Below are 20,478 nucleotides of genomic sequence, written 5' to 3'. Positions count from 1 at the left end.
AAAGGGAGGACATTGGGGCTAGGTAATAAATGGAGCCTTTGACCAAGGTCTAATTCGCAGGGGGTCCAAAGACTCACCTGATTTTCCATCTCCAGATGTATAATGCAATGTAATATGACATGGAAATACTTGGGCGTTGGAAGAACCACCTCTGCTCCCCATCATTGCTGTCAGGGACTAGGATTTTGCCCTCCTTAAAAGCCATTAGTCTGTTATTGTTTCATGTTTGCTGGTTGAATACAAGACTCTTGCGTCAGAGAGAAAGGACTTTATCAGACCACAGCAAGCAGTATCAGTGTCATGTCTATATCTGTTCCCTTGCCCCCAGTTCCCACAGAGGCGATGCAGAAGATCCAGATTGATGCCTATACATAAAGTGGGTTGTGTTACAGGGGAAAAATCACTGAGTTTAGGGAATCCACCATTTTTTTTCCCTTCAACTTTTGTTTTAAGTTCCAGGGTACATGTGCAGGATGTGCAGGTTTGTTACAAAGGGAAACGCGTGCCATGGTGGTTTGCTGCCCAGATCAACCTATCATCTAGGTATGAAACCCACCATCCATTAGATGTTTTTCCTGATACTCTCCCTCCCCAAAACCTCTCCAACAGGCCCCAGTGTGTGTTGTTCCCCACCATGTTTCCTGTGTTCTCATTATTCAACTCCCACTTAGAAATGAGAGCATCCTATGTTTGGTTTTCTGTTCCCGTGTTAGTTTTCTGAGGACAACGGTTTCCAGCTCCATCCATGTCCCTGCGAAGGACATGATTGCATTCCTTTTTATGGGAGTCCACTGTTTCTTTTTCTTTCCCCTCCCTCCCTCACTTCCTTCTCTCTCTCTCTTTCTTTCTTTTCTTTCTTTCTTTTGAGACAGAGTCTCACTCTGTCACCCAGGCTGGAGTGCAGTGGCTCAATCTCAGCTCACTGCAACCTCTGCCTCCCTGGTTCAAGCGATTCTCCTGCCTCAGCCTCCTGAGTAGCTGGGATTACAGACACCCACCACCACATCCAGCTAATTCTTGTATTTTCGTAGAGACGGGTTTCACTCATGTTGGTCAGCTGCCCCAAATTGCTAACCTCATGATCCTGCCTGCCTCGGCCTCCCAAAGTGCTGAGATTATGTGCATGAGCCACTGTGCCTGGCCAGAAATCTACTATTTTTATAAGCAGTATGCAGCCCACTTTTGTCCTGAAGGAGATGTTAGCTCATCCCTCAAGGTCACCTGCTGTGTACAACTCCTGAGAAATCTAAGTAGAGAGAAGTGTATAGTCTTATCTTCCCAGCCTATTAGTAAGAAATTGCAGGGATACTAGAATCCAGGTAGATGGCTTCTCCCAATAATTTCTTCTTTAGACTGTGCACTAGGGCCATCATAGTGAGAAGGCCAAGTAGAAACTCTCTGTAACTACTCCCTCCTCCCCTCCATCCAAGAGTAAATAAAAGACAGTATGACACTCCAGGAACACAGCAGAGATTAAAGCCACGTTTGAAGACTTCATGAATGCAGGAGTAATGTTTCTCCCCACTTAATTCTGACTCCAACCAGAATGCAAATGGTCCGCTGTGCGAAGTAGAAATGGTGAAAATGCAGGAACTTCAGTTCCTGAAGGATGTAAAACCATCCTAGGAACAGCCCCAGCCAGCTTGCTGGTTACAAATGGTATTTTTGTTACAGCAGATTAACATGGCTTTAGGTGTGTGCTATTGTTAGCTATTAATCTGGCCAATGCATCTTTTTTTTTTTTTGAGATGGAGTCTTGCTCCTTTGCCCAGACTGGAGTGAAGGGGTGTGGTCTTGGCTCACTGCAACCTCTACCCCCCAGGTTCAAGTGATTCACCTGCCTCAACCTCCTGAGTAGGTGGGATAATAGGTGCCTGCTACCATGCCTGGTCAATTTCTGTATTTTTACTAGAGACAGGGTGTTGCAGGAAGTCAGAGACCTAACAGGAGGACTGCTGAAGCCGTGATGGCTAACATAGATTGTGATGATTTCATGGACATTTATCACTTTCCCAATCAATACTCCTATAATGTCCTATGCCTGTCTTTAATCTCTTAATCCCATCATCTTCATAAGCTGAGGATGTACGTCACTTCAGGACCCTATGATGATTGTGTTAACTGCACAAATTGTTCATAAAGCATATGTGTTTGAACAACATGAAATCTGGGCACCTTGCAAAAAGAACAGGGAACAAGGGAGATAACCATTAGGTCTGACTTCTTGGGAGCCGGGCAGAACAGAGCCATATTTCTGTTATTACTGATAACGGGTAAGAGAAATATTGCTGAATTCTTTTCCCAGTAAGGAATATTAATAATTAGCAGCCCTGGGAAAAGAAGGGTCTCTAAAATGTCGGCCACCCTAGGAGCGTCTGCCTTATGCAGATGTAGATGTGAGAAACACTTAGTCTCCTGCAGCGCTCTCTCAGGCTTGCTAGGATTAGGAAACCTTAGCCTGGCGAATTCTATTCAGACCGGTTCTCTGCTCTTGAACCCTGTTAAAATGTTTATCAATGACAATACATGCACAGCAGGATCGGAAGTTCATTAGTGATTCTAGTTTCAATTCTGACCTTGTGATCTCACCCTGACCCTTCTGCCTTGTGATCTTTTTTGTTGCCCTCTTGGAAGGCCGTGATCTCTGTGACCCACACCCTATTCGTACACACCCTCCCCTTTGAAAATTACACAAAACTTGATGGCGACAGTTCGGGGCAACACAGAACCCGCCGACATGTGATGTCTCCCCAGACAGCCAGCTTTAAAATTTCTTTGTAATTTTTCCCTTTATTTCTCAGACCGGCTGGCACTTAGGGCAGAGTAACCCATGCTGAAATATTGAGGCTGGATTCTGATAATAGGCTCTTGTCATGTTGGCCAGGTTGGTCTTGAACTCCTGACCCTGTATGCATCACCTCACCTCAACCTCCCCAAAATGCTAGGGATTACAGCATGGTTTCACACTTTGGCTGCATTCTTATCCATTCCAACTCAAAAGTTTATCTATGTGTGGGATGCACAACAGTACAGATTTACAGTCCTGCCCTGGGGTTGTGTTAACTCTCTTGCATTCTGTAGAAACACATTCTGAAAGGACCTTGACCATCTGAATACCCCGGACTATGACACTGGCCCACTATATCAATGACATGATGTTATTTGGACCAGATGAGCAAGAAATACAAATACTTGTTGGAGGCCTGGGTAAGACATGTGTTCCAGAGGCTTCTACAAAGACTCAGGGGCCTGCCACACTAGTGAAGTTTTAGTGGCTTCAGGCATAGTGGGGATATCTCCTTCCAAAGTGAAAGGTCAAATTATTCCATCTTGCACTTCCCACCACTAAGAAGCAAGCATAATGCCTACCAGGCCTCTTTGGGCTCTGGTGGCAGCATATTACCCACTTAGGAACACTGCTTTAAACCTTACCAAGTGACAAGGAAATCTACCAGCATTGTGTGAGGCCTAGTACAGGAAAGGGCTCCATGGTGGTTTCAGATTACAGTAGAAGCAGTCCTGCTTATTGGGCCATGTGACCCATTCTATCATATGGTTTTAGAGGCGAGATCAGCCTGGCCAACAGCGAAACCTCGTCTGTACTGAAAATACAAAAATTAGCCGGGTGTGGTGGCACACACCTGTAATCTCAGCTACTTGGGAGGCTGAGACAGAATGGTTTGAACCCTGGAGGCGGAGGTTGCAGTGAGCCAAGATGGTGCCACTGCACTCCAGCCTGGGTGACAGAGCAAGACTCTGCCTCAAAAAAAAAAGAAAGAAAATGCATTGACCAGGCACAGTGGCTCACACTTGTAATCCCAACACTTTGAGAGGCTGAGGCAGGCGGATCACAAGGTCAGGAGGTTGAGACCATCCTGGCTAACACAGTGAAACCCCATCTCTACTAAAAATATAAAAAAATGAGCCAGGCATGGTGGCGGGCACCTGTAGTCCCGATACTTGGGAAGCTGAGGCAGGAGAATGCTGTGAACCCAGGAGGTGGAGCTTGCAGTGAGCGGAGATTGTGCCACTGCACTCCAGCCTGGGCAACAGAACGAGACTCAGTCTCAAAAAAAAAAAAAAAAAAAAAAATCACGTGAGGTTTATGCCAGCCCCAATAACAGGCACGCACCACCCCACCTGGCTAATTTTTGTATTTTTGTGGAGACCAGGTTTCGTCATATTGGCCAGGCTTGTCTTGAAATCCTGACCTCAGGTGATCTGCCCACCTCAGCCTGCTTAACTGCTGGGATTACAGACATGAGCTACTGTGCTGGCTGAGGAGGAACAATACTGAGACTGGTTTATAGATGGTTCAGGTTATACTCTGATGTGGTTACAAGCTGAAAACAAACTCTGCTAACTACAGTCTCTCTCAGGACTAGCCCTGAAATGAGGAGTGACAGGAAATCCTCCCAATGTTCAGAGATTTCGGGAGTGTGCTGATCATCTGCTTTATGTAGAGAGAGACACGTGGCTTGAGGCAAAAGTGTGTATGAGCTCATGGCAGTAGTGAATGACTTCACTGGTTGCTCAGAGGCCCGGGAAAGAAATATTAGAATATGGGAGGCCTGGGGGTATGGGGAGACATAGATCCATAGATCTACAGCAACAGACATGAAATGTGAAGATCTGTGCATCACATGCTAATGCCTGCTCCTAGCAGCCACCATGGGATAGGCACTGAACAGCAGGGGTGCACTAGGCAGAATGACCCAGCCAGCTGCTACCAGTCACCACAGGGCTGGCACCTCCTAAATGGAGTTTATTAATCCACTTAGGCTACAGCAAAATGCCACAAAAAATGTGGCTTCAACAACAGAAATTTGCTTTCTCACAGTTCTGGAGAAAGTCCAAAAATCAACCTGCCAGCAGGGTTGGTGTCTGATTGCAGATGGCTGCCTTCATCCTGTGTGCTCACATGCCCTTTCTTCAGTGCATGGGAGGTGGAGGGGAGGGCCGGCGCATGCAAGAACAAGTGCTCTCCATGTCTCTTATAAGAGCACTAATCCTTTTGGATCAGGGCCCAGCCCTTATGACCTCACTTAAACTTAATTACTTCCTTAGAGGCCCCATCTCTAAGACCAGTGGATCACCTGAGGTCAGGAGTTCAAGACCAGCCTGACCAATATGATGAAACCCCGTCTCTACTAAAAAAAAAATAAATAAATACAAAAATTAACTGGGCATGGCAGCATGCACCTGTAACTCCAGCTACTCAGGAGACTGAGGCAGGAGAATCGCTTGAACCTGGGAGGCAGAGGCTGCAGTGAGCTGAGATCACACCACTGCATTCCACCCTGGGCAACAGAGCAAGACTCTGTCTCAAAAAAAAAAAAAAAAAAAAAATCTTTACCTTCTCCCTGCACCATGCTGATGCCCAGGGGGCTGCTTGGAGGCTGCCTCTGTCTCACCTGCTGGGGTGCACAACCCAGATATTTCTTCTGTGTCCTCACCATGGTGGGTGAGAGGACTGTGGTATATTGAAACCTCCTAGGGCTCTATTCTGGGAATGCATCACAGCTTTCCTCTACCTTGGCTTCTTCATGCTTGTTGGGTATAAGAGGAAGCTGGGGAAAGCCTTTCTTTCTTTTTTTTGAGACAGAGTATCATTCTGTTGCCCAGGCTGGAGTGCAGTGGCACGATCTCAGCTCATGCAACCTCTGCCTCCTGGGTTCAAGCAAATCTGCCTCAGACTCCCAAGTACCTGGGATTACAAGTATAAGCCACCGGGCCGAGCTAATTTTTATATTTTTAGTAGAGATGGAGTTTCACTATGTTGGCCAGGCTGGTCTTGAAGTCCTGACCTCGTGATCTGCCTGCTTTGGGCTCCCAAAGTGCTGGGATTACAGGTGTGAGCCACCACTCCTGGGCCCATCTCTTTCCAGAAACTGAAGAAATCCCTCTTCATGCTGAAAGAGCTTACCAGCAAATTCAGGTAAAGCTTTTTCCCTCCTCCTACACCTCCTAGCCCTGCCCTATGTACCCAATGTCTGGGTTCAGGGGATGGAACTGGCTGTGCATACGGGGTCTTCCCAGAGACAGCCAGGCACAGAGGGATCCTGGGTCAAAAGTTTGCCCTTAGAGTGTGTCACAGGTCAAGTCACGGAAAGCAAGTCCCTCTTACAGGTCTGCAGGCCAAGCATGGGGTGGTCATGGGAGTTGGTGACAAGGTTGGGGGGTCAGAGGGGACCAGAAGGGGGTCAAGCTCCATGTTCCAGCGGAGAGGGAGAGTCTGGGCCTGGCCCTCCATGCTGTTGTTGCTGGGTGCTGGGTGCTTAGTGCCAGGTGCTGCTTGCATGGGACATGTGTGTCTCTGTATGTCCTGAGGCAGGTATGCCACGTTCGGCCTCGGCTGCAGCGAGTACCCTTAGTTTTAAGCCTTTCCTCATGACCTCATCCAGAAGTTGTCCCACCTGGGGGCCTCTTGATCACCTCAACGGGAGAAGAGGATGAGCTCAGTGGGCAGGAGGATACCTTCTGCAGCTGGGCCGTGCACATTTTCTAGGTCGATTCCCAGCCAGAGTTGCCTCACAGCAGGGACATGACAGGGGATCTTGTGAGGTAGGCTTATCGTGCAGGCCTTGAGGGACAGGCAGTCCGCGACTGGGTCATACGTGAGTCTGCACTTCTCTTCCTTGTTGTGCTCTGTCTAGATCACGTTCATTTTGATTTTGCGAGCCCAATTCCTTTGAGATGCTCCCCATGGGCCTTTGAGGCCATGTGTGTAGTCTGCATTCTCCATCTCCCATTATGTTCCTGGATCCAGAAGTAGAATTTGACCAATTTAGGGTGAACAATACAGGGGAACAGAAAGGAGAGAAAGGAAGGGAAATTCTTTGCAATCCTCTCGGACACCATGGACACAAGGAACAATTTCATCATGCCATATCATTGTAGGCAATCGCCAATTGCTTGGGATATGGAACAACTGGACTCTCATTCATAGCAGACTGGAGTGTAAAATAATCCAACTTAGAAAACGAGGCAGGGCGTGGTGGCTCACGCCTGTAATCCCCAGCACTTTGGGAGGCTGAAGTGGGAGGATCCCTTGAGTCCAGGAGCCTTGAGACCAGCCTGGGCAAGATCGGAAAACCCTGTCTCTACATACAATTTAAAAAACAAATTAGCCGGTTGTGATGGTGCACAGCTGTGGTCCCACCTACGTGGGAGGCTGAGGTGGGAGGCTCACTCGACCCTAGGAGGACAAGGTTGCAGTGAAGTGTCATCACACCACTGCACTCCAGCCTGGGCAACAGAGCAAGACTCTGTCTCAAAAAATTAAAAAATAAAAAGAAAGAAAAACTGCTTGGTGAGTTGTAATACAGTCAAATATCTACGTCTGTGTTCTGGCTTTTCTACTTCTAAAAAGTTAGCCAAGAGAAAGGAAAACATGTTTGTCTGTTTTGAACAGCTTTACTCACCGTAGCCCCAGGCTGGAAACAATGCAAATGGTCACCAACAGGAGAAAGGAGAAATGAATCTTGGTTTTCATACAACAGAGTGGCCCTCAGCAATAATAAGGAGTAGGCCACAGGAAACAGGAATGGGCCTCGCAATTGAGCGGAAGCCAGATCCAAACAGACACACGCTGTGAGAATTCCATTCGAGTCAAGTTGAACAACAGGCCAGAATGGCGTCACCCTTCGGGTCACTGACTGGGAGGGGCATGAAGGAGTCTTCGAGAGGCTGGAATTGTGCTGGATCTGGTTCTGGGTGGTGGTCGCACAGGTGTTTACCTCCATTAAAAATAGGCTGAGGCTGGGTGCAGCGGCTAACATCTCTAATTCAGCACTTTGGGAGGCTGAGGTGGGAGGATTGCTTGAGCCCAGGAGTTTGACACCAGCCCGGGCAGCGTGGCAAGACCTTGTCTCTACTAAACATCAACCAAATGAGTGGAGCATGGTGGTGCACGCCTGTAGTCCAAGCTACAGGGAGGCTGAGGCAGGAAGACTGCTTCAGCCTGGGAGGCTGAGGCCACAGTGAGCTATGATCGTACCACTGCACTCCAGGTTCGGTGACAGAGCAAGACCCTGTCACCAAACAAAACAAAACAACACTCAAACAGAAAACCAGGGTCTACATTTTCCTCTACCTAGACAATATCTCCGTAAAGTACTGCTAAAAGAAAAACTCTCCCAGAGCCCAAGGAGACACAGGCACAGCTCAGAGTTCCAGCAAATCAGCGCCTTAGCATCAGCTTGAGCCTGGGAGGTGAGTCACAGGTAAGCAGCTTCACTATTGAGTCCAGCCCATAAAGGAGGGCCCTGTGCACCAAGCCTTGCCTGGAGGGGCCGCGGTCATTCCTACTATCCATCAAAAGTTCAATGGCTAAACAATGTGTGCAAAATACATAAAATGTGCCAGGTGCAGTGGCTCACGCCTGTAATCCCAGCACTTTGAGAGGCCGAGATGGGCAGATCACAAGGTCAAGAGATAGAGACCATCCTGGCTAACATGGTGAAACCCCGTCTCTACTAAAAATACACAAAAATTCGCTGGGCGTGGTGGCAGGCCCCTGTGGTCCCAGCTCAGGAGGCTGAGGCAGGAGAATGGCATGAACCCGGGAGGTGGAGCTAGTAGTGAGCTGAGGTCGTGCCACTGTACTGCAGCCTGGGCAACAGAGCGAGATTCCCTCTCAAAAAAGAAAAAAAAGGAATCAAACTGGGTATGTGCCTTTAGAGGTATTGTACATTTTCAGCATTATAAATGAATAGAAATGAATAACAATACTTTGGTCCATAGATTTTTGGTATCTTAGCTAGTTTTGGATCTCTTCCACTAAAGGGATTGCCTCTTGAACCTTGTTAGGATTATAAGTACCGAAGGCAAACTGCCTGGGTTTGAATTTCCTTCTGTCCCTTGCACCCTTCCTGGATTCAAATCCTAGCTCTGCTTATTAAGTTTATTTAAGGGGATCATCTTTGAGCAAATGTCTTAGCTTTTGTTTTCCCAAGTGAATGGACACAATAGTTGCTACCTTGTGAAAGATTCATACAATTGACCAGCCTTTACCAAGTAGCATCAGTGTTCAGTTTTAGTCATTGGTGGTTCTGGATTTGGACTGTGAGGGGGTGCTGGGGTGGGGGGTGGTGTGTGTGTGTGTAGCACTTAATTGCAGGCAGAAAGGAAAAGATACTTTTGATAACCCAGAGGCAGCTTTTCTCTGCTTTTGTTTCAACAGGGAAGAAGGGAGTTTGGAGAGGGAAAAGAATTCTGTTCAATACTAAGCTCTCTTCCTCAAAATCAGAAGTATATAGAATGTGGAATAATTTACAGAATTTCTAGACTTCAACAATCTGATTTTTCTCTTAATTTGTTTTTATTTGTATAGGTTGAGACTGAGCTACAGTTAATCTGAGGCGACGTTCTGGATGCACTGGACAAACCCCTCATTCCAGCAGCTACCACTGGCAAGCCCAAAGTTTTCTATTATGAAATGTAGGTTCTATACTAACAACTAACAAGTGTACTTCAATAATTTTAAACACTCTCAGGAATACTTGCCTTTGTGTCTTTTTTTCTTAGACATTTCACATTATTTTCCTTATTAAATAAAACCAAAAATCCCACATAAATTAACTGAGGAGCCTCTAAATATCAACAAAATGATCACTTGAGAGACTAGAATTAAACAAGCAGGTGGTTCCAAGAAATCGCACAAGAGTATTAATCACAAAATAAACTTTCTTTTTCTTTTTTTTTTTTTTGAGACGGAGTCTCGCTGTGTCACCCAGGCTGGAGTGCAGTGGCCGCATCTCGGCTCACTGCAAGCTCCGCCTCCCGGGTTTACGCTATTCTCCTGCCTCAGCCTCCCGAGTAGCTGGGGCTATAGGCGCCCGCCACCTCACCCGGCTAGTTTTTTGTATTTTTAGTAGAGACGGGATTTCATCGTGTTAGCCAGGATGGTCTTGATCTCCTGACCTTGTGATCCGCCCATCTCGGCCTCCTAAAGTGCCGGGATTACAGGCTTGAGCCACCGCGCCGGGCTAAACTTTCTACATGAAGCATTCAGCCAGCACTGTGCAATGTGTTGTCCCACTCTGATACGTTCTGTTCTGTTTAAAAAACAATGAGTAGGTCGACCTTGGTGGCTCACGCCTGCAATCCCAGCACTTTGGGAAGTCGACGGAGGCGGATCAGGAGGTCAGGAGATTGACACCCATCTGGCTAACACGGTGAAACTCTGTCTGCACTAAAAATAAAAAAAAATAAAAATAAATAAAAAAAAAATTTGCCTGGCGTAGTGGAGAGAGCCTGTAGTCCCAGCTACTACAGATGCTAAGGCAGGAGAATAGCATGAACCCAGGAGGCAGATATGCAGCGAGCGGAGATGGCGCCACTGCACTCCAGCCTGGGCGACGGAGAGACTCCGTCTCAAAAACAACCAACCAAAGATACCAAAAAAAAAAAAAAAAAAGGCAGGGCGCGGTGGCTCATGTCTGTAATCCTAACACTTTGGGAGGGCGAGATGGGCAGATCACGAGGTCAGGAGATTGAGACCATCCTGGCTAACACGGTGAAACCCCATCTCTACTAAAAATAGAAAAAAAATTAGCCGGGCGTGGAGGCAGACGCCTGTAGTCCCAGCTACTCCAGAGACTGAGGCAGGAGAATGGTGTGAACCTGGGAGGTGGAGGTTGCAGTGAGCCGAGGTCCTGCCACTGCACTCCAGCCTGGGCAACAGAGCGAGACTCCATCTCAAAAAAAAAAGGAAGCAAACTGGGTATGTGCCGTTAGAGGTGGTGTACGTTTTCAGCATTTTAAATGAATAGAGATGAATGGCAAGAGTTTCTTTGGTCCATAGATTTGTGGTATCTTACCTAGTTTTCGATCTCTTCCACTAAAGGGATTACCTGTTGAACATTGTTAGGAATGGAAGCACTGAAAGCAAACTGCATGGGTTTGAATTTTGTTCTGTCCCTTGCACCCTGCCTGGCTTCAAATCCTAGCTCTACTTACTAACTTCTTTTAAGGTGATGATCTTTGAGCAAATGTTGAGCTCCTGTTTTCCCAAGTAAATGGACACAATAGTTGCTACCTTGTGAAGGATTCATGTAATTGACCAGCGTTTACCAAGTAGCATCAGTGTTCAGTTTTAGTCATTGGTGATTCTATATTTGGACTGTGAGGGGGTGTTGGGGTGGGGGGTGGTGTGTGTGTGTGTGTTTAGCACATAATTGCATGCAGAAAGGAAAAATACTTTTGATAGCCGAGAGAGGCAGCTTTTTCTCTGCTTTTGTGTCCAAGGGAAGAGGGGAGTTGGGGAGGAGAGGGAAAGGAATTCTGTTCAATACTAAGCTCCTGCCTCAAAATCAGAGGTACATAGAATGTGTAATAATTTACAGAATTTCTAGATTTCAATAATCGTTTTCAAGTTTATTTTATGTTTTCAGGTTGAGACTGAGGTAAAGTTAATCGGTGACGTTCTGGGTTGTACTGAACAGACACGTCATTCCAGCAGCTACCACTGGCAAGTCCAAGGTTTTCTATTGTAAAATGTAGGTTCTACGCTAACAATTAACAAATTATTGCTAATAATTTAAAAACTCTCAGGAATATTGACTTTGTTTCTTTTTATTTCTGAGACATTTCATATTATTTCCTTATTAACAACGAAAATCCACTGAAATTAAGAGTGAGGAGCCTCTAGATATCAACAAAATTATCACTTGATGAGCTAGAATTAAACAAGCAAGTGGTTCCAGAAATGCCTAAAGTGTATTAATCGTTAAAATAAACTTTCTACATGAAACATTCAATGGCACTGTGCAATGTGTGGCCGTTTGAGGAGGAATGAGATAGGTCATGAAAGCAAAAGAATATAAGTAAAGCAAAAGCTAATGCAGTTTTATAATAGCCTGACCATCTTTTTATTCCAACATCAATTATCCTTCTAACATTAAACAATTATTTTTTAATAAAAGTTGGAAACCTACATAGAAGAAAGTCATGATTCTAAAAAGGCCAACTTTTAATCTTACATTTTCCTTTCTAGTATAGAACCTACATTTCATAATAGAAAACCATGCTGCTGGAATGAGGTGTCTGGCCAGTGCATCCAAAACGTCGCCACAGATTAACTTTAGCTGTCTCCACCTGAAAAAATTAAAAATAAATTGTAAAAACTCAGAGTGTTTCAGTCTAGAAATTCTGTGAATTATTACACATTCTATGTACCTCTGGTTTTGTGGACGAGAGCTTGTATTAAAGAGAATTCCTATCCCTCTCCAAACTCCCTTCTTCTCTTTTGACACAAAAGCAGAGAAAAGCTGCCTCTGGGTTATCAAAAGTATCTTTTCTTTTCTGACTGCAATTAAGGGCTACAGGCACACACCACCTCCCACCCCAGCACCCCCTCACACTCCAACTACAGAATCACCAATGACTGAAACTGAACACTGATGCTACTTGGTAAATGCTGGTCAATTACATGAATCCTTCACAAGGTAGCAACTATTGTGTCCATTGACTTGGGAAAACAGGAGCTCAACATTTGCTCAAAGATCATCCCTTTAAAAGAACTTAATAAGCAGAGCTAGGATTTGAACTCAGGCAGAGTGCAAGGGACAGAATAAAATTCAAACCCAGGCAGTTTGCCTTCAGTACTTACATTCCTAACAACGTTCAACAGGCAATCCCTTTAGTGGAAGAGATCCAAAACTAGTCTACCAAAAATCTATGGACCAAAAAAACTATTACCACTCATCTCTATTCATTTATAATGCTGAAAATGTACAGCACCTCTAAACGCATATAGCCAGCTTGCTTCGTATTTTTATTCCTTTTTTTTTTTTTTTTTTTTTTTTTTTTTTTTTCAGACTGAGTCTCACTTTGTCCCTCAGGCTGGAGTGCAGTGGTGCGAACTCAGCTTACTGCAAGCTCTGCCTCCCGGGTTCATGCCATTCTCCTGCCTCAGCCTCCCGAGTAGCTGGAACTACAGGCACCCACCACCATGCCTGGCTAATTTTTTTTTTCTATTTTTAGTAGAGACAGGGTTTCACCATGTTAGCCAGGATGGTCTCAATCTCCTGTCCCCGTGATCCACCAGCTTTGGCCTCCCAAAGTGGTGGGATTACAGGTGTGAGTCACTGTGCCCGGCCGCTTGCTTCCTATTTTCTATGAACTCATGGCACTACTGTTGGACCTTTCTAGGTTCCTCTCATGCTCCTGGAACATCCTTTCCACTGTAAAACATTTGCTCACCCTTTCTTCCATAATTGCATCCTTATCTTAGCTAAACAAAACTATTTTCTGAATCAACTATCTCCCTGATGGCTCTTCAAATAGAGACTGCTGTAGGAGACGAAAGGTTTCCATGTTCTCCTAGCTCTTCACATACTCAGTGACTCCTCTCCTGTTACTCGAAACCCTTCCTACTTACAAGCTGATATTCTACATTCTATTTCTCAGTTTCTGTCATCAGTAGATCTCTAGGCCCCTCTCCCACATTCAGCCAACCTATCCAATACCTGAGATCACACCAAGGTGTGGTGTGGCCACGTTCCAGTCAACAGAGTTCTTTGCTTTCTACTCCAAGACTTGCACTTGTCCGTATCCCTAACTGTGCTGCTCCATACTAGAAGTCTTACACTGTAATGCTCCACTCTTGGCCCATGGCTTCGTCTTTTAGTTCCTTTTCTCTTCTTGTTTCTATTTAGGGACTCATCAAGACATCTACACTCTTCTCTCTTGGTTTCTTTTCCTTCCTTCCTTCCTTCCTTCCTTCCTTCCTTTCCTTCCTTCCTTCTTTCTTCTTTCTTTCTGTCCTTCCTTCCTTCCTTCCTCTTTTCCTCCTTCCTTCCTTCCTTCCTTCCTTCTTTCTTTCTTTTGCATGTATCTCATCTAAGACATCCAGACTGGAACTTTTCACATCTTCTCCAAATGTATCAGTTGCTCTCTTTGCTTCCTGCTCCCTTTCGTAGCTAGCCCAAGTCCCACAGTGTAGCTCATGGACTTCTTTCTTCACCTCTTTCAGCTTTCTCACTTCCTCATTCCTCTGGGACACAAAACTTGTCTATTGGTCATCAAAATTCTTTGACCCAACATATTTCATGGTAATGGTAACATCAATCCCAGCTTACAACTTTACTTTTAGAGACAGGGTCTCACTTTTTTGCCCACTACTGCAGCTTCCAGGAGAAAAAGTTACTCACCTTTGCCCTGAAATATTCTATAGCCTAATCCACGTGAGCAAAAGACAAAAATCTACCAAGATGTAAAATGTGTACTATATATACAGTCATCTGAGCACTAGACTGTGACCTCAAATGCCAACGACTATGGCCAAATTACTAACAGACATAAGCCTGAGAACTAAGCCAGACACTCAAACAAGCCTCCCTTTTCAGAGACATTTTCTAGAACCATAAAAATAAAAGGCAAAAATTAGGACATATTCAGGTAACAACAACCTCCTTCCCCCAGATAATTTCTGTTGTATAAAACCCAAAGATTAAAAACTATGACATTGGATTAAAAAAACTTGAGTCTTTCAATAAAAAAAAGAATGAGACAAATTTAACCAAAAACACTCATCATTTTTCTTGAAAATACAATAGTTCCCTTTTACCTGAGAGGGATCCATTCTGAGACCCCAAGTAAATATGTTGAAACCATGGATAATAGCAAATCATATATAGACTATATTTTGTTCTGTACATACATACTCATGGTAAAGTTTAATTTATAAATTAGGCACAGTAAAAGATGAATACCAGAACAACTGTAACATACTCTAATAGAAGTTATATGAACGTAATCTCTTTTTCTCTCAAAATATCTTATTCTGCTGTACCACTGGTAACTAAAACTGTGGATAAGGGGGGACTATGGTACAACAGTCTCACCATTTGCCGGTATTTCCGAATCATCTTTAGCTTGTCTTCTCTTCCCTTGTTTCCCTCTTTCTGTTCAAGGCTGCTGATTCTTCTCCAGGAGGCTCTTCTAGCTCCAATCACATTCTTACATGTAACAGAGAGGAGGTTTCTTTCTTCAGCTGTCAGCTCCACATCCATCCCTGCTACTTTCTTCATTGACTCCACCATTTCTATAAGGGAGAAGCAAAATCTGTACACCTGCAGAATTAGCACCACATGGAAGCTGCCGAAGGGTTTTCTGCCTGTGTCCTCTGGAGGGGTGACATCATGTCTCCCCTGGACAGGAGCCCATTAAGCAACACTTGGAGGAGTCAAGGAGTGCCACACCAGAATGTGGGGGCCAGTGACGTCAGGGAGTGCTCGGCAGCAAGTCCCAAGGTCCTCAGGACGCCCCAGGGCCTTCCTTGGAAACCGTACTGCTGTCACTGCCCTGGCACCACGGGCCTGTGATGAGAATGCAGCCTGAGCGATCTACAAACTGCCTTCAGGGTCTCTCTTCCATTGTCCTGGTGAAGAGCACAGCCCTGATCCATGCAGGCCTCCTGACCCACACCCTTGTGTTCTCTCCCAAACACATTTCCTTATCTGTTCAATATGGACAGGCTGAGAAGGCTAAAAATTTCCCAAATGTTTAAGTTCTGCTTCCCTTTTGATTATAAGTTCTGTCTCTAAATCATTCCTCTTTTCTTTCATTTTCCTAGAAACATTCAAGAGAATGAAGGTACTCCTTCAATACTTTGCTTAGATATTTCTTCTGCCAAATTTCAGGTTCATCACTCACAAGCTCTGCCTTCCAGAAAACACTAGGAGCACAATGCAGCCAAGTTCTTTGTCACTTTATGACAAGCATCACCTTTCCTCCAGTTTCCAATAACATGTTCTTCATTGCCATCTGAGACTTCATCTGGATGACTTTTCCCTTTCATATTTTTATTTTTTTAAGAGACTGAGTCTCCCTATGTTGGCCAGGTTGGTCTTGAAGTCTCATCCTCAAGCGATCCTCCCATCTTGGCCTCCCAAAGTGCTAAGATTCCAGGCATGAGACACCATGCACGAACCCCTCCATATGCTACCGACATTCTGTCCGGCTCTCCTCTTCTGAGCCCTGGCCAGAGTCACCCTTAACCAAGAGTCACAGGGAGAAGACGGCCACCCACACGCCAAGAGACAGGCCTGGAACAGAGCCTTCCTGCACAGCCTCAGAGGGACCCACCCTGCTTGATCTTGGACTCATGGCCTCCAGGACTGTGAGACAGTAAGATTCTGTTGTTGAGGGTGCCCAGTCTGTGGTCCTGTAAAACAGCCCTAGGAAACTAACACAGCCTGTTAGCCCACAGATGGTGAAGGGATGGAACGCGCAACGGAGCTCCAGATTTACTGTCTACAGCTCCCAAAGTGCACTACGGGACCCTCGGGTGGGTGTAGGTATGCAAGATAATTTTGGGTGGTGCAGGATGAATAATTTCAATTGACATAAAAATGTGTGTATCTTGCTGGGTAAATCAGTGGTCCTGACCTGTTAGGAACCAGGCTACACAGCAGGAGGTGAGCAGTCAGCCAGTGATCAAAGCTTCATCTGTAGAAACAGCTGCTTCCCATCCCTCGCATTACCCCATGAGCTCTGCCTCGTGTGAGATGATCAGTGCCGTTATATTCTCACAGGAGCATGAACCCTACTGTGAACTGCTCATGCCAGGGATCTAGACTGAGTGTTCCTTATGAGAACCTAATGCCTGATGATCTGTGACTGTCTCCCATCACAGATGGGACCACCATGTAGTTAAAGGAAAACAAGCTCAGGGCTCCCACTGATTCTATATTATGGTGAGTCGTGTAATTATTTCATTATATATTACAGTGAAATAATAATAGAAATAAAGCACACAATAAATGTAATGGGCTTCAATCACCTCCGCATTATCCCTTCCCCTTCTCCCAGGTCCGTGGAAGAGTTGTCTTCAAGATAACTGGTCTCTGGTGCCAAAAATTTGGGGACCAATGATTTAAATGTTTGTAAGAATAGTTAAGGAAGTTAAGCTTTACATGCTACAAAAATACAGGTTTAAATGCTAATAAAAATGGGTGCAAATAAACACTCTTTCTGTGGTCAAGGGAATCTTAACCATTCTATCAGAAAGACTTGCTGCTTGGAGCTGCAGCTGCCCTCCCACATCTTGTCCACTGTAAACCCTGTACCACCGCACCCCCACCGTGCCCCCACACACATGCACGGATGCACATGCAGCAAATGCATTCAAAGATGTACGTAACCTGCACACACACCACTTTTCGGATGTGCATGCACATAAGTGCATTCACGTGGCAGCCTGCACCACCGCACACACACACACCTGGATGTTACATGCATAAGTGCATTCATGTACCATGCCTGCACACACACGCACACTGTGCACGCACCTGCGCAGCACACACACACACAGATGCATACATAAAGAATATGTATTCACGTGTGCAATACCTGCACACCTGCAGAACTTAATACAGCCACATACACACAGCCATGTATGCTCTGCTATAAATACCTTGGCCATACGCCACACACACACACCTGAACACACACACACACACGGACACACACCTGGGACACACACACGCACGACTGTGGCCCCTTCTGTGCCCTCACTAAGTTATTGGGAATCGTTGCTGCAAGATGAGACAACTCAGACCCCTCGATTTCTCCTGGGGTGTTTGCCCTGGTCTTATTCTCTGCGGACCAATGCTTCAGTTAGCAGCTCGCGGTTCTCCCTCTTGCTGGACGAGCCAGGAGACCGGCACATACTTTCGGCTGCTTAGGGCTCAAGCCAAGTTCGCAAGCTTCCTGGGGAGCCTCGTGAGATGAAGGCACTGCACAGCCTCCCTAAAAGGCATTATAGAGCTTTTTCCTGGATCATGGGCCCAGGAAGGCGATAGGTGAGACATCACAGTTCATCAGAAGACACAAGCAAACTCCAGTGAGAAAGGGCAAGGATCAAAGGTTTTACTCTCTCGGAGAAGGAGTTCTCGGGCTATAAGCAGCAGGCAGAAGACTTCATTGCATGTAGCAGTGAAGTGTGTGAGCTCTAGTTTCACTGGGAACTGAGATCAACAGTGTCCTGACCCCCTACTCATGCTCGTCTCTCCCTGTCTCTCTCTTTGCCTTTTGTGTCTCTCTCCCTATCTCTCTTGCTCCTTTTCCTCTCAACCTCCTCTGTCTCTCTCCCTATCTCTCTTCCTCTCTCTCTCTCTCACTCCCTTCTTTCCATCTCTCTTTCTCTCTCCTTCTTTTCCACTTCTCTCTCCCTCCTCATCTCTCTGCCTGCCACTGTTCAGGCTCCTGGGGCCCCATGTGGATGGGCGGACACAGGACTCCTAGGCTACCCGTCAGAGCGCAAGCACAGGGCTGCAGGCCCTTGGTCCTCCACCTCCCAGCATCCTCAAAATGAGGGGTGTGGGGTGTGCCCGTGCTCTCCTGGGTGGGCGCCCCACACTCCAGGAAGCAGAAACTGCAAGTCACAGCTGGCTTGAGTGGCGCACCCATGGGCCTGCCAGCTTGCATCATGCCATCTGCTGAGGCCAAAGCAGAGGACAGCAGCCCAGGCCGGTCTCTGCAGCAGGGTGGGGGTAGGGGGTGGGCATGGGGTTAAGGAGTGGGGGATGGGGAGCTGCATGTCTGCAAACTGGCCCCTGGCTGGTTTCCTATCCTTCATTCTACCATGCAAGGCCTGTCCCACCCCTGCCCCTGTCTCCCACCACCTCCACCCCTAGGCTGACCCAGATCCAGGCTCCAGAGGTCTCCCAGGATCAGGAACTAAGGGCAATCACTGGGTTCCACAGCCTCTAGTCCATGAGTCAGCCACCCCTCTGTGTGCTGACAAACCTTGGCTCTCATGCCCCACCCCAAGCCAGGACACACCTCCATCCTCCACCAGCATTATTCCACCTCTTGATTTTAGCCCTCACAGCCCTGCTTCCCTGAGAATGCTTGCTTGCCCCTCAGCTGGTCCAGGCAAGCTGAGCCAGCACCTGGCCCCACCCTTCCTGGGGGGGCCCTCTACTATCTGCTTGTCCAGATGTCTTCACCTGGCTTTACCAAGCTACAACAAATAACAGGGATGAGCCTCTGGCCTCTGCCAGGAAGATTTGCCAAAGTACTCTCTATTTAGAAGCAGGAACAGTAATGGGGCCTAAGAAAGACCCCAGGATGGTCACCCAAGCAGCAAGAAGGGCCAGGAGCCCAGTTTCCTGCCCTTACCCTGGGAGGACGTGGCCAGGGCTCCACAGGGTCATGGAGAGGGGTGGGTAGGAGAGCAGATCCAACCTCCTCTTGAGGAAGCAGCCACCACCCCCAGGAAGCAGCAGATGGGGGCGCACAGGCAGAGCCCCCGGTGCTGTAGAGCAGGCCCAGCAGATCTGTACTCAGCCTCAGCCCTGGGGAGCTGCAAGACATGCTGAGACCCTGATAGGTTTGGATCTGTGTCCCAAATCCATCGCTCCTGTGTCAAGGGATGAACCTGGTGGGAGGGGATTGGATCTGGGGACAGTTTCCCCCCGTGCTGCTCCCCTGAGAGTGAGGCAGTTCTCAGGAGAGCTGATGGTTTCAAAGTGTGGAACTTCCTCGTTCTCCACTCACTCCCTCCTGCCGCCTTGTGAGGAAGATGCCTGTTTCCCTTCGCCTTCCGCCATGATTGTAAGTTCCCTGAACTGCGAGTCAATTAAAACTCTTTGCTTCGTAAACTACTCAGTCTCGAGTATTTCTTTACAGCAGTGTGAAAACAAACTAATACCCCTTCCCTGAGGTGCTTTCTCCTTAGGCATCCAGCTACCCCATGCTCCTGTTCTACTCCCTGGTCTTTCTTTTGCACTCATGAGGCCCAGGTGATCCACATGGCCAGCCCCAGCCCCATCCTACTGCACACCGGTGTGGCTGCTGGAGAGGCCGCACTCCTTTCCTCACCCCGAGGGGGCCTGATATGCTCTTTGGATCCAGGAGGAAACTGACCCCCTATTCTCACACTGGTGCAACTTCTTCCAAGACCTCAAAGCTGGATAACGTGAGTCAGTCTTTTTTAATGTCTTCACTTGCTAGGGCTGTCACTGGGACAGTCCTAGAGAGTGGTGCCAATGGATAAATGGATGAACGAATGGACAGTAGTCCAGGGACGATGTCCCTGTCTGTACTGACCTGGGTCCTTCCTCCAATAAGAAGCCTTCCTGAGTGAGTTTATATAGTCATCCCTTGGTATCCATGAAGGATTAGTTCTAGGGTCCCGGGGATGCCAAAATCCATGGATGCTCAAATCTCTGATATAACATGGCCTAGTATTTACATATAAGCTATGCACATCCTCCCATAGACATTAGACCATTACTAGATTATTTATGACACGTAATGCAATGCAGATGCTACATAAATGGTTGGGATACTGTATTCTTTAGGGAATGATGACAAGAACAAAGTCTGCACATGTTCAGTAGAGACATAACCATGCAATTTATTTTCTGAGTATTACCATCAGCTGTTGCTGAATCCTAGTCTGGGGAGGCTCGGATATGAGGGCCAAGTGTGCTTTGAGAGTAGGGTGGGTGAGGTTGCTAATGA

Source organism: Papio anubis, unplaced genomic scaffold, assembly GCF_008728515.1.
Source record: "Papio anubis isolate 15944 unplaced genomic scaffold, Panubis1.0 scaffold707, whole genome shotgun sequence".
In the NCBI taxonomy this organism is placed as follows: Eukaryota; Metazoa; Chordata; class Mammalia; order Primates; family Cercopithecidae; genus Papio; species Papio anubis.
The sequence above is the reverse complement of the archived record's forward strand: the minus strand, read 5'-3'. Positions refer to the sequence as shown.